At 42.3% G+C, this 15,546-nt stretch overlaps 1 protein-coding gene across 3 annotated transcripts in view; it reads left to right on the top strand.

The window, feature by feature from the left end:
* Nucleotides 1-1,701: 1,701 nt before the first annotated feature.
* The window catches only part of RARB (retinoic acid receptor beta), a 681,957-nt gene continuing 668,112 nt past the window's right edge, over nt 1,702-15,546 (top strand). For all 3 annotated transcript variants that reach the window (XR_009261697.1, XM_058729723.1, XM_058729722.1), the window contains exon 1: nt 1,702-1,814. The gene's annotated coding sequence lies outside the window, so the exon portion shown is untranslated. The remainder of the gene's footprint in view (nt 1,815-15,546) is intronic.

The following is a 15,546-nucleotide window of genomic DNA, read 5'->3' as shown; positions in this document are numbered from 1 at the left end:
GAAAATCTTGTAATAATTATAGAAATGGATAAAAAAAGAACCAGGGCACAGGGTAATGAGCTCCATCACTGGGAGTATTTAAATAGAAGAAGCCACCACTTCTCAGGGGAAGAGAAAATCCTTATAAGATTAAACTAAGTTGCCTCTGACATGTCTTCTAAAATTAGTATTCCATTAGTGTTTGCAATAACTGTCGTATCGGGTGGTAGTTACAGAAGGAACTGAAATCTGGTTTTGGTGCTGAGTCTCAACTTCTCTAGGAAAAACAGGTCTTCAAAGAGTAGAACTCATTAAATGTCTCAACTCTAACAAACGACTGGAAGTCAGTCAGGAAAATTATCCCGTACGGATATGTCTTCTTTTAAGAATGCTTCACTCGTGGATGTCTGAGTGACAGTATATTAGGTAGGGATTGGCTTCACAGAGGGTTTTCCCACTAGTCTTAACTTCAATTTATAGACAACTCTATAAGGACACAGCAAATGGACAAGGTTATCTTATAAATGTTTTGTAGTCAGAGATCATATATAGTAGTGAATACAGAAATTGAATGAACACACGTCTCAACTCAATTTATGTATTTCTTTGTAGAACACCAAGGTTGAAATTAAATGAATACTCTATTAGAAAATATTTACAAACGCAGTTTTCCTTGTCTATCACCTTTAGTAGAACACAATAAGTCAGGAAGTGGCTCGCCAAAATGAAATCACATATTTTAAAGTAAAACGATGCCAGCCTATCGATTAAGCAGTCGAAAACAAAAACAAAACAAAAAAGACAAAAGAAACTAAGTCTGTCATGGACGTAGGTCCTTCGTGGTCCCATATTTTTAACGTTGGAGAAGTTTCAAGATGAATGATCAGGTCAGTAACTAAAAATGCATAGAGAAGCCTGGAAGTAATGTAAGGGGATGGATGTCCAGCCCATAACAGTACTCTAGCATCACCTAGAAACATGGCTTTGCTTACTATCTCCTAGCGATAGAACCATTTATTTTGGAAATGAAATCTGCTTTGTAGAGCTCTTTGTAAGTCCAGCTTGTCTGTATCTATGCCATGTGAAGCAGGCAGAGGTCTATCAGATGCGAAGGTAGTGACAGCCACAGGGAGATACATTGGCATGCTGGAGACCATGCCAGCCACGCAGGGGACAGTGTGGTCCATGACATTAGTTACACGATGTTAGAAGGGGGGGGGGGGGGATCTGAGATGCCATCATCCCAAAGCCTATGTCATTCTGTCTCCTATAGGCCCCAGAATAATGTAGTTCTGGGATCTAAGGCATGGAATGCTTAAATGCTTTAATATTCTTTAGCAGCCCTGAAAGGACCCAAACGTGCCCAGGTCTCTTGACCAGTAACATTTTCCAAGGCTTTCCCACAGTATCTCCATGACGAGAGGGGCCTTGGATTCCTGGAATATTCCCGCTCAGAGTTTGGGAAGGTGGGAGTTGATGACCCAGTATTACTGGAGGCAGGGCAGGACAGGCATTTGTGCCTTCTCAGATGGGCCTCACCCTGCTCCCAGGAGCCAATTCCCCTGGATTTGGCACATACATCACCTTATGCCAATGACATTTGAAGTACAGTGGCCAGAAACCCGCCGAAACCTCCGTACTAACAGACACAACTAACCTGTTTCAACCACATGTATGTTACAAATACAGTTCCCTGCGATCTGTTTCTGACATTGCAGGTTGGTTGTCTGACTTACTAACATGGAGAGAATACCTTGGCTTTGCATGGGAGACACAGCTACTGTGTGAAGCTCTATGGAGATCCATATTGTTTGGCTGCAAAAGCTGATTTAAAGGTAGACCGTGGCCTCTTAAAACTGTGCCCTTCGTGAAGGGGGGGGGGGGGGAAGCGACTTTCTAGAAAAGGTATTTCAGAAGCGCTTGTTCTTTGGGCTTTAGATGAGAGATGCTGAGGTTGAAGTAAACAAGGATAAACTATTTTGAAAGAAAGGCTTTCTTTTAAGATGCCCTAGATCCGTGCTGTCCGATAGAAATGTGATACAACTCCAGTATCGTTTTTAATTTGACTTAGAATCACATTGAAAAAAGACACAGGCGAAGTTAACTTACTCACCTTGGAATGTTGAAATATTTGGGGCATGCTATCGGTATTTTTTAAAAAGGGCAAATTGTACCTTTCTTGCACTGTCTTTGCAAGCCAGGGTACATTTCCCACTTGCGGCACATGTCATTTCTGAGAAGCCCCGTTTCTACTGGTCGATAGCCACATGTGGCTAATGGCTGTCATCACGTGTAGGGCAGCTCTAGACAAAAGGCTGTGCTCCTGAATTGCTAAGAAATCATGCCTGATCCATTGAAGCGATTTCCGACTGGAGAGTAAATGCCCAAATTTTGTTTTATGAAAGAGCTTAAGCCCCTCGGAAAGGGAAAAACACCTTCAGGCTTTATGTATATGCTTGCCGTGCAACATGGCCAGTGATGTGTGGCTTTGGATCTGCTCCAGCTAACTTGTGAGATAACGTGACTTTCTCAGCCATGGCGAGCTCACCTAACAGTACTCTTCTGGAACTGTAATCAGTTCAACCTCGCTCTGTACAAACACAGGTGGGGAGGTAGATCATTAAACTTGAGTGATCGACTGGTAGAGAAAGCATCCAGTAGAAGGAAAGGGGTTTCGAGGCCAAGAAATGAAGCGCAGATTATAAAGCTGGAAAAGGGAAGGGAGAGGATGGACAGAAGCGAACTCAGAGGATTTAGGGAGAGAGGCAGCAGAGTGTTACAGCACTTCAGAAGTGGAAGGCGATCGGAAGCTCCAAGGAGGTTTGTTGACTCTGGTAGACATGGAGAGTTAATAAAAAAACAAGCTTGTCAATATCAGTTTACTTCTGTGTCATGAGAGCACAAGCAGAGATGTCTGTGTTTACCTCTGAGTTAAGAGGGAAGAAAAAAAGTACTCACAGAAGGCAGTAGGAGGTCACAGTGAAGAGAGATCTGGCTTTAGCACCGGGAGGGTAGCGTGGGATTCTTCGCCGCTCCAGTCACAGCAGATAAAAGAAAGAGCTGGAAAGAATTCTAGGGACAAACAAGCTTGTTGTTGTTCCACCCGGATTTTCGTAAGGCCCCACAGAGAGGTAGGAGAGTGAGATTAACATAATCTCCTGTCACGGGATGTTTTATTCCAGGGCTTGTGGTGAATCTTAGTGTCCCTTAGAGCACCTGAGGAGAAAGCTCTGGTCTCCCGTTTATTTTTATTTTTTTAATTTATTTTTTAATGTATTTTTGAGACAGAGAGCATGTGCAGCAGAGCGGCAGAGAGAGGGAGACACAGAATCCAAAGTAGAGACACAGAATCCAAAGTAGGCTCCAGGTTCTGGGCTATCAGCACAGAGCCCGATGCCGGGCTTGAACTCACAGACCGTGAGATCATGACCTGAGCCGAATTTGGACGCTTTAACCGACGGAGCCACCAGGCGCCCATCTGGTCTTCCATTGATAAAATGGAAGGCTCGTCTACTTAAATTATCCATTCCCTCAGGACATGCTATAGAACTCTTCCTCTGTGTGACACTGATGATACCGGATGTTCTAGCAAGTGATGTACACTGAGAAGGGGGTTCGAGTTTCCCTCAGTCAGAAGGTACGCTGGTGGTGATGAGTAATAATTGGAAATGCCTGCTACAGCTAGGAGTAGATGATGGTACCGGTACTTAGGAAGAAGTCTTGTACTTGCTCATAAAATACACCTCTATTTCGGGGGCGCCTGGGTGGCTCAGTCGGTTGAGCGTCCAACTTTGGCTCGGGTCATGATCTCGCCGTCGGGGAGTTCGAGCCCCGCGTCCGGCTCTCTGCTGACGGCTCAGAGCCTGGAACCTGCTTCCGATTCTGTGTCTCGCTCTCTCTCTGCTCCTCCCCCACTCATGATCTGTCACTCTCTCCGTCAAAAATAAACAAACATTGCAAAAATTGTTTTAAATGAAAAAATACACCTCTGTTTTATGACCTACCGATCGCGTTCCTAAGAGTTAGCTACCCAAAAAATTGTGTAAGGAGGAACTTCGCAGGTTTTTCATACTCGTCCAAAATGGGAAATAGCCCAGGTGTCCAACGGGAATGCGTAAGCAAACTGCAGGACATCCGTACCGTGAGATGGTGTCCAGCAGCCATGTACAGGAATGTTAGAAATACTTTGCTGAGTGAAAGAATATCTACTAGAATGCACAGGAATATCTACTAGATCAGTGCATTTCTGTAAAGTCTTTATGAAGATGAAGGAAACACAGTACCAATGCATGGGAAAATCAGAACAATGTTGGTTTGAGTTGGGGGGCTAAGACTAAATTTTTCAAAATGGAAACGACATGGATTTGCTCAGTTGGTATATCTAAAATGTGTGCATGGCAACGTATGTGAATTTGACCTTAAAAAGAGAAGGGAAAACAGTTTCGAACTGAAGTGGATGATTAATGCGTTAAATTTTAATTAAATAGTTAAAAAGACTTGGAAATGCGTCAGAAAGACAAACTAACAGCTGGCTAGATAGATGAATAAAGGGACTCCATCTAACGTTAACAGAGTCTAAGTGATCTATGGGTATACACATTTTTTCAACTTTTCTGTATTTGGAAAACTTTGATAATTCTTGGGAGGAGGAGAGGGAAACAAGATTATTTGTAAACTCTGCTACTTTAGGGGGAACAAATTACTTTTATGTTCTACCATAGACAAAAATCAATTCAAAGTAGAGTATAACCGTAAATAAAAGAGCGCTATACAACTTGTAGAAAAATTTTGCATGACCTTGTGTTAATTGGAGGTTTTAGGTAGGACACCAAAATTATTCACAGAAAAAAAGTTGGTAAACTGATAAATTGTTGAACTGATAAATTGAATAAAACTGAAGACTTTTGTGCTTTTGACAGGCCTTAGGAATGTAAGCACAAGTCATAGATATGGAGAAAATATTTCCAAATCATGTGTATAGTAAACTACTTGTACCCAGAATATAGAAAGCACCATACAACTGAACAATAGGACAGCCCAATTAAATACGGGCAAAAGATTTGAGTCTTCTTAAGAAGAACAAAAAGATTGTCAGTGTTCTTAGTCTTTAGGGAAAACCACACCGATTTCCCAGCCACTGGAATAGTTAGGATTAAGAACACAAAGCAAATGTTGGTCAAAACATGGGGAATCCAGAACCCTCCTTGCATTTCTAGTGGGAATGTAAAGAGGTACAGCTACTTTGGAAAAGAGGGAGTTTTCTAGAAGGCTAAACATTCTAATTTTATTGTGCTGCCAAGGTGAACACTCCAGAAGGCTAAATATAAACTGACCATCCCATCCAGCAAGTGTGCCCTTGAGATTTTACCCAAGAGAAATGAAACCACAAGGCCACGTAAAGGCTGAAGGGGAATGTTGAGAGTAGCATTATTGATAGTAGCAAAAATTGGAAAATCATCCACATGTCCAGCTGGTGAAAGTCTAACCAAAATGTGGTAGACCTATACGATGGAATATTGTGTAATAAAAAGGAACAAACTCCTAATACGTGCTATGACCTGGTTCACCCTCAATAGCATTCTTCCAGGTGAAAAGACCTCATATTGTAAACTTTGGAGATTTGTAAAGAAATATTGTAAATATCCATTGCTCTGGAATGTCTAGAAAAAGCGAACTTAGAAAACATAAATTAACTGCCTAGGAGGGAACCGATAGTACCTGAAAATGAATAAGAGGTAGATTTTTGAAGTGATGGAAAGGTTTTACAGCTGGATTATGGCACTGGTTGGCCATTTGTGTAAATTCACTCAATCGCTGAATCGTACCTTTAAAACAGATGAATTTAATTTCTCATGTTACCTTCCCAGCTAAGACTAGCCTTCGAAACTTCAAGACTGATAGCACTCAAAAAATAGATCATCTCTCAGTGATGGTTGAGTTTCGTCTTCATGAGGGTGGAATCAGGCACATGATTTCCTTCGTCCTTACTGGGCGACTTGTAGAAATTAACCTCTTTGATTTACTTTACTCCTCTGTAGAGTAGGAATAACAATAGTATCTACTTGAGACTAACGTTAAGAATATTAAATTAGATAAACAGTACTTGGGCACACACATGGAGAGCTTAATAAATGTCCACTCTAATGACTATGATAATGACGATCTGGGAGGAGTGGCCATAGTTTCTTTTTTGGCTCCAAGATCTTAAATATATTTACTCTTAAGGGTTTGGCATAGATAGATTTCCTGAAAGAGCCTAGGGATAGCATACTTCTCTAGTTCTTAAACTGACTTTTAATTTTACTCTCCCTCTTGGCCACAGTGCCTTTAATTTCTTCTCAGATTTTTCAGAGTGCAAACTTGAGTGACTTCTTACTCCTCCTCATTTGTGGCTTCCCGTGGTGCTGCTTAACTGTGAGCAGCCTTGCTAAAGCCACGTATAAAAGAAAAGTCCAGAGTAGCTACGTGAGGGTCCGAGGTCCTTGCCTACAAAGCGAAAAGCATGGAATTTAATACTCCTTTTGCGATGACTTTGTTTCGACACTCATGCGGGTATTTTTTTTGCCTTGTGATTTTTGCTTGACCTCTTTAGAGACAGAGCCTCAGCTAGGAAAATGGGCAGGGTAGCGTGAAGCCTTTCTCGAAGTTCATGAGTATGGGGAGAGGGTAAGAGTTAAATTTCTGTTTACAGAATTGGGAGAATGCCAGTCCTACAAACTGAAGACGGAATTTAAGATTATTTGAAAATGAAAAGCAGTTTTACTACTTTTCCCCGAACACTAACAATGTGAACTAGCTGTTAACCAAGTGTTTTCATGAAGAGGTCCTGCTGGGACTTCTTGTAATTTGGCAATTAGCAGCACCATTTACATACAAACAAAGAATGTGAAGTCCTTAAACAGTCTATCCCCACTCCCAATTAAGGTTATAGCCAAGAGAAATCTTCCTCTATTTGTGGAACAAATATTTCCTAAATCTAAAATAGAACGATAGCCTTAAAGACAGCTTTGGAAGGATGATCAGAGATTTAAGGCTGGGAAGCTTGGAATCAATAGATACAAATATTTAAGTTGATTGGCTTATTTTTGAGAGTCAGAGTGAGCAGGGGAGGGGCAGAGAGAGGCAGAGAGAGGGAGAGAGAGAATCCCAAGCAGGCTCCACACTGTCTGCACGGAGCCCAGTGCGGGGCTTGAGCTCACAAATGGCGAGATCATGACCTGAGCTGATACCAAGAGTCTGACGCTTAACCGACCGAGCCACCCAGGTGCCCCCATCAGATCTAAATATTGTATCAAAAATGATTATATTTTAACCATCCCCATTGTCCCCTCCCCTTTTCAGGTCTCCATCACACATTGCAGCCTCAGCATTTACTTTTCCGTTGCCTTAGGAGGTAAATTTAAAACCAGAGGTTAAAAATCTATATTCCATTCCCTCATTGTCAAGATAAAGCACTAAGGAGAAGGTGATTTGACCTTCAGCACCTTCACATTACTTGCTGGCAGCTGCACCGGACAAGAACTCTTCCTTCCTCACACCCAATTCCGTCTTCTGTCCCGCACATGACGGTGAGTTCCATCTGTGACTGTGCCACAGCCTGTGGCTTTGTTTGCAGATCCATGGGTCATAAACTCCAGGCCAGAGCCAACTTCTGCCTGTGGCTCAGCCTTTCATCGGTCACCATTAGTCGTGCTCAGCTTTGTCAGTCCTCTTTTAACTGGGTGCTAACTGGTCCTGCTTTTAACCGGTCCTGCTTTAGGTGATAGGGTTTCAGTGGCCAATCAAAGTCCCTTTCACTCCTAATTGGCTTTCTGAGGTCCTCGAGGAAATCGCTTTGCCTTCTTCGGTCTCTAATTCACAGTACTGGAGCCATGGATTTAGGTCAGGGCTTGCTGTTAGAGATGCCTCCAAAAGCCAAGGAGGTTAAAAACAGGTCAAGATGGCATCTGACCGTGTTGCTAGATATTTTTGAAAGATAACGTTAAGCCCAGGTTTCTATGTAAAGTCTCCCGATTAGTAAATGCTGGGAGGTAATTCCTAATTTTTTATTTACAATTACCTAGTGATTTCTTTTTTAATTTTTTTTTAACATTTATTTATTTTTGAGACAGAGAGAGACAGAGCATGAACGGGGGAGGGGCAGAGAGAGAGGGAGACACAGAATCGGAAGCAGGCTCCAGGCTCTGGGCCATCAGCCCAGAGCCTGCTGCGGGGCTCGAACTCACGGACCGCGAGATCGTGACCTGAGCTGAAGTCGGACGCTCAACTGACTGAGCCACCCAGGTGCCCCTACCTAGTGACTTTTTTTTCATGAATGGGGGAGGATCAGAGAGAGAGGGAGACACAGAATCGGAAGCAGGCTCCAGGCTCTGAGCTGTCAGCACAGAGCCCGACGCGGGCTTGAACTCACAGACCGTGAGATCATGACCTGAGCCGAAGTCAGACGCTTAACCGACCAAGCCACCCAGGCGCCCCGTGACTTTTTTTTTTAAAACATCAAGCGGTCCGAGCATTTTCTGAGTACACCCGGTGAACTATACACTGTAGCGAGTGGGGGGAGGGTGGAACTGCTTTCCCCAGTGTAATGAACTTCCTGTTGTCATATCTCTCTACTAGTTGAAGGTAGCAGTTACTGGAAGTCTTTGGTATTCTTCCCCCTCCTTTCTTCCAACTTCTCATAAGGTCAGCCCTGCCTCGGACTCTGGAGCACGTTTTGGTTTTGGTTAGATGAAAATGAGGTCTTCCCGTGATCTTGACAGAACTCTCTGGTCTTGCTGACCATGTGCCCATGTTGACCAACAAGCACCCTACCTTGTTCAGCTGTACATTGGGTGCTGGGTTAAGGAAGAGGGAGGAATCCATCAGTGGAAGGGGTCTGTGCGGTTGTCCTTCGAATCTCTGAAGCCCTCTTACCCCCCTTCCCCCTTTGCATACAGTCTAGTGCGGACGGTATCATCTCCCCCCCCCCCCAAAAAAAAAAAACCTAGACCAAGAAACAAAAATAGCAGAAAAAGAACTAAGTTGTGCAGAATAACTGCAATTAGCGACCCCATGTAGCAATTCTTAGATGATGGAGCAGTTCTTAAATGCAACAATTCTTAGAAATTGTACATTTCAGATGCCCCGAGTCTGGTATTGATTCATGCATTTGCTGACTAGGATAGTTGAAATCTGCCGCAGTCTTCTGTTACCTGCCCAACATGGCTGCTTTCCTTGTAGACCTCTGCACAGTCCTGTTCTGTGGCTTGTATCCTGAGGGTCAGGAGATCAAGCTGAAACCCTAGTTCTGCCTGCTATGATCCCGTGAGCTGAGGCAAATTAATTTTGCTAAGTGCCATTTCCTCGTGTAAAACCAGGATCCCGCCACCTTCCTCGTGACAGGAAAGTGTTTTATAAAAGAACTTCTGTGTCGGAGTTTAATAGCATAGGCACCAGAGTACAATAACCACCGTTCCTACCCCTGTTCGGCCGCTGCTGTCAGAGTAAGTTTGTAAAATGAAGGTACATATGGTGGGGGGAGAAATAGCTTGCTAAGTTCTCAGTGCAAAACTGGATGCATAGAACTCTGTATTAGAGATGATGATGTTCAGGATTTTGGCAGTATTGGGTTTGGGCTGCTAACTGTACTCTTTTATTTGTAGGGAGAAGATGATGAAAACTAGTTTACGTATATCTAGCACTTAGACTTTTCCAGGTGCTGTGCCAAGGATTTAAAAATTCTTAAATCTTCACAGCCGTCCAGTGCTGTAGGCATGTATAGGAGGTACTTTTTCCCTTTTCACAGATGAGGAGACAGAGTTAATAGATGTTAAGTATTTTGTCCAAACTCCTACATGCCTTGGGAGAGCCCAGATAGACAAAAAGTCGACCTCCAATTCTATTCTCTTAACCACTGCATTAGGGTGTCTCAAGGATCATAGGGGGAAAAAAATGTATAGGAGGTGGGTCAAATCTGAGTCCAAACTACAAAGCCTTGCATTTGGAATGGAAAGATGAAATGCACATTGCTACAGCTGGCTGTTTCCAGGTCTGCTGAGAATCTCCTCCTGAAAGGGGGGAGGGAGAGGGTTTCAGAGTATAAACCTTAGGGTCTCCATCATCAACTTGGCTAGGGAACAAGAAAATCTTGGGACAATAGGAGAAGGCTAAATGTATCAGAAAACTCACTGGATAATTATAAACAAAAAATTGATGCAGATACTATATTCTTTGTTCGTGAATTCTTTATATCCTGCTGGCTTATAAAATGATGATTTGGGGCAGGTTACAACAAAAGACACACAAACAATAGAAACGTTCAGACAAGGGTAAAAGGTCAAGAGACTGGGTACTTGAACTATTCATTTAGTACGATATTTTCCCAGCGGGGAAATGTACTGCAAAACTGAACTAAGATCAGAAGGGTGCTTCATAAATATATAGGTTAATTCTAGCCATATATTTGAAGTGCTTAGATAGCAAACCTCTCCCTATTTCACTATAATGGCCCAGCTTAATTTGTCATCTTTTTTTCCCTCCTTTTAAAGCATTGCTGAGACTTTAAGATACTCATTGTGAATTAATTTGGGATTTGGCATAATAACATTAATCATGCTAAAAGAATTCATTTGACAGTAATGCAGTATAATTAGTGATGTACTAAATCCATTGAGATCTACCAATAATTATAGAATCGCTATTTAAAACCTTATATAGACATTCATTTTTTTCTCCTCCTCACCCCCCCCCACCCCATTTTGAATGTGCAGCATGTAGAGACAAAGTCTTAGCTCTGACAATTTGCCTTTTGAAATACTGGGCATAGGTCTCCAGAAAAAACTTTAGTAGACTTAGCTCTAACCTTAAAGGTCCCTTGCTTAGGGCAAGGTCTAAGAATTGCCTAAAAGAAGACTATTGAATCCTGAAGACAGCTGGCCCTGTCATGTGGAATTGCTGGGGAGCCTTAAAAATATGGGTCTGGAAAGACCTATAGTTGAACTTACAAAGCTTAAAGACTAGTAGAGTAGGGCCACCTGGGTGGTTCAGTCCATTGAGTGTCCAACTTCCGCTTGAGTCATGATCTCATTGTTCATGAGTTCAAGCCCCAAATGTGCTTGCTACTGTCAGCTCAGAGTCCACTTTGGATCCTCTGTCTCCCTCTCTCTCTGCCCCTTCCCCCCCGCCTCCCTCCCTCCCTCCCTCCCCTCCCCTCCCCCCACCCAAAACAAATTAAAATACTAGAGGAGGAAAGAATACTTGGAATTCCCATTCCTAGATGGGGGAAATGTTTCCTCTTAAAAGTACTAACAATCTAGGGTGAGAAGAGGTGAGGAAAAATGTTTTCTGCTATTGTAGTTACTTAAAATTTATTTTTAAAAAAAAAATTTTTTTTTTTTTTAATGTTTATTTTTGAGACAGAGACAGAGCATGAATGGGGGAGGGGCAGAGAGAAAGGGAGACACAGAATCGGAAGCAGGCTCCAGGCTCTGAGCCATCAGCCCAGAGCCTGACGCGGGGCTCGAACTCACGAACCGTGAGATCGTGACGTGAGCTGAAGTCGGACGCTCAACCGACTGAGCCACCCAGGCGCCCCAAAATTTAAATATCCCTACAACATCACGCTCCCCCTCCCCCCCACCGGTATACTCAAGGCATTCAGATACTCACTAAATGTAAGAATATATCCTTCTCATTTATTTTTAATCATTGATTGTAAAATTCTGGTAATGCTAGAAAACCACAGAAAACATGAGATTCCACTCACTAATAACTAGCTTGGTAGACCATTGATATTTTGCCATATTTGTTCATAATATCTCCTTTTAAAAGAAATCTCTTCCTGGTATATAGTTATGGAAGCCCCCTCCACTCTTCTAGCAATGCAGCAGGTTATCAGTAAAAATATATGTCTTGGGGTGCTCAGTGGCTCAGTTAAGCGTCTAACTTCAGCACAGGTCATGATCTCACACTTGGTGAGTTTGAGCCACTGTGTTGGGCTCTGTGCTGTAAGCAGAGAGCCCTCTTCAGATTCTCTGTCCGCCTCTCTCTCCTGCCCCTCCCCTACTTATGCGTGTGCATTCTCTTTCTTTCAAAATAAACATTTAAAAAAAAGATACGTCTTGGCATTTTCTCGTACCATAGGATCCCAGTGCTGTCTTTCAACAAGGAGAATGAGGCAAAAGCAGTAGGATATTAGTATGTTAGAAAACAAGCAGAAAGGAGAATAATAAGCGTTGGACCAGATTGCAGTGAGCGTAAAGTTGAAACCTGGCTTCAGAGTAGAGATTACCTTAAGTGGTGGGAATCAAAGCATGGTTTCAGAGCAATGAATTAATTCTCTACAACTTTTTAAGTTCTGTGGTGCTTTGAATAAAGATAATAAAGGCCTTACCCTCAAATACAAGTTCACCTGGAGAAATAATACCCACAAATAGACATGCGTTGAGAAATGGAACAATTATTCGTGCACCAGGCCTTGGCGACTTCGGGTACAACTTTAGACAAAGTTTGAGCCTGGTTGAGAAAAGGGGGTTGTCAAGGAAAGGGGGAAATCAAGAGCTATTTTTACAATAAGAGCAAGGAGAATGTTGTAACAAGAACTGCAGAAAACAAGAGGGCAAGCGTAAGTAAATCTGTTGTATGCTTTGGAAAACCGAAGCCCCAGTTTGACCTGGCTTGGCTTAGTTGGAAGAGATCTTGGGGTGGTGAGTTAGAGCCCTAAGCCGGGTGTAGAGATTACTAAAAATATAAGTAAAAACTAAAACCAAAACAAAACAAAAAAACAACCTAAAGCCCCTGAGTGCTATATTCTAGGCAGTTGTAAGAACAAATTATACTATTGAGATAGTTATATTATTAGATGAAGGGTAAATTACCCAAATGAGGCTTAATATGATACTCCCGTCACTAACCTATTCTCAAGCCAAAGGCACTTGGCTTAAGTAATTAAGTGAAAAGGCCAGGCTTCATGTTTTCTTGCTATAACTCAGCTGAACTTCCAAATAGGAGCCATCAAGGACTGGTGGCATTAATTTATAGAGCACACACAACTCACTTAAAGATGAGAAGAATGGAGTCCTGTCCTCCTCCATTTACTACACCAGCACGGTAGATTGACCTAGTAATACTGTTATCCCAACTGCCCTCATCCCTACATTACACTTTTCTTGGAGGACCGTTTTTGTCCTTAAAGTATCAAATCAAATATTTCATCCAATGTCTATGAGATTTAGCTAGATTCTTGGATCTGTGTAGAAAAAAAAAAAAAACCTGGAAATTTCCATGGAGGAGCTTAATTTTTTTTTTTTTTTTAAATTCTTTTTTTTTTTTCAACTTTTTTTTTTTATTTTTTATTTTTGGGACAGAGAGATACAGAGCATGAACGGGAGAGGGGCAGAGAGAGAGGGAGACACAGAATCGGAAACAGGCTCCAGGCTCCGAGCCATCCGCCCAGAGCCTGACGCGGGGCTCGAACTCACAGACCGCGAGATCGTGACCTGGCTGAAGTCGGACGCTTAACCGACTGCGCCACCCAGGCGCCCCCGGAGGAGCTTAATTTTAATTAAATCTATTTATCATTCCATAGGACTACCTTAACTTGTTCTGAATTCCTCCATTCTGAATCTCGAAGTATGTGCTCCATTGTCCTAGAAGGATAATAATAAAAAAAAAATGCATATAGTGGGATGGTTTTTATGAGGCAATTATGCATGCCACATGGCTTCTCCACAGCAATGGGATGCAGTGACCATGATCTTTGTTTTTTGTTGGGGGATGTATGAGGTTAAAATCTCCATGTAACATCTGCTTGTTTATTGGATCTAAAAGACTTGAGTGTCTGCAGCTGTACTTATTTTTTTTTTTTAATGTTTTATTTTTGTGATACAGAGAGTAAGCTGGGGAGGGGTAAAAGGGTGAGGGGTGGGGGGAGACATAGGACCCAAGCCTGACAGCAGAGAGCCCAATGTAGGGCTTGAACTCACGAATCATGAGATCATGACCTGAGCTCAAGTCGGACGCCTAACAGACTAAGCCACCCAGTGTCCCTGCAGCTGTTCTAATATAAACTGAAAATGTATGGTCAGAGCCCAGAAACATGCAGAGGGACCTGTGGCTTTGAAAGTTTCTGTAGTCAAGGACCATTTACTCTCTGAACACATACTGAGAAATGCTATTAGCCACAACTGATCTGTGTATCATGATCTGGACAAACCAACCTGTTTTTTTCCCCTCAACAACATGCTAATCTTGTTAAAGTATACACTTTATATACTCTGAAGAGTAGATCCCTAGGCTGATTTTGATATGCATTCACACGAGTCGGTGTGAGAAGGTGCTAGCAGTTTTGCATGTTTTCTTTGCACACTAATGCAGGCCTGCGGAGAAAAAGGTAAAATTTACTGTGTTCTGCAGCAAAAGTGGCAAACACATCTGAGGAATCGCTTTGTTTCCTGTAATTGTAGATGCATTCGCACGCCCGGTCCTCGCCAACTTTGTACAAAAGGATAGCTTTATTGCTGGGCTTAAGAGACTGCAGGGGTTATAAATATTTTTGGACGGAGCGTGTTAAGTCCGAGTTCATCTTGATTGAGAGGGAAAACAACTTGGAAAGGCAGAAACCTCTCCTGATGGTGGAATTTTGAGGCGTAAGTGGGTTTATGCTGAGTAGAGGTGATAACAATTGTCAATGTTTCCATTGCTTACACAGTGTTACCAACGAAGGGGTTAATTGACCCCTCAAATGTAACCCTGGTCTTAGTGGACAGGATTTGAAAGAGCCAATGCTTTTTGTACCCGGAGTATAATCCATCTGTTACATACTCAAAGTAGAATCCATACTCATACAAAGGACAACCCATCAATCAAGTAGACGTGAACAACTTTCTGTGCAATATGAGACATAAAGACGAAAAGACCTGAGGGCAACAGGTAGTTCTTAATTCTTGAAATGCTTTTCCACTTAAAAGCATCTTTTTCAGTTTGCAAGAATTTTTCTTTCGGCCAAGCTGATGGTTCTTTCTCTTCTTACAGGCTTAATCATTTTTAATTTAGACTCAACCCCTGAAAGTTCTTTTTCTGTGGTTCTGATGTGTCAATGCTTGGTGTTTTTCTCAGCGGAAGATGTTGCACTGTCTGCTTAGGCTTTTCAATTTCTCTTTGACGTCCGAGTAAAGCCTGCTAGTCTCTTCACCAGCTGTATGCTGGTGGTTAGTACAGTTTCTCAGCCCCCAAATTCTCAGATTCCCTCCAATTGTAGAAGCATTTTTGTTCCATTTAGAGATGATCTGTTGTTTCTTGGTGCTCACGTTGTGATTTTAAATGCTTTGGTAAAATAGATTATCCTCGTTTTGCTTAGTATTGCCTAGAAATTGGGTCTGCTTTAAGAGCGTGGCTAGGTACTGGGACCTAGCAAACCTTGAAACAGAAAATTATCTTAACACTCAGGAATGATCACTATTAGTATGTGGTCATGTTTTCTCCTAGTCTTTATTGTTACATTGAAATGCCTATTTAGTGAAAGGGCTTTCGGATGGAACTGGAGGGTATTGTACTAAACGAAATTAGTCAGAGAAAGACAAATCTCATATG

Source organism: Neofelis nebulosa, chromosome 5 (genome assembly GCF_028018385.1).
Source record: "Neofelis nebulosa isolate mNeoNeb1 chromosome 5, mNeoNeb1.pri, whole genome shotgun sequence".
Lineage (NCBI taxonomy): Eukaryota > Metazoa > Chordata > Mammalia > Carnivora > Felidae > Neofelis > Neofelis nebulosa.
This window is presented reverse-complemented; position numbering and strand designations above follow the sequence as displayed.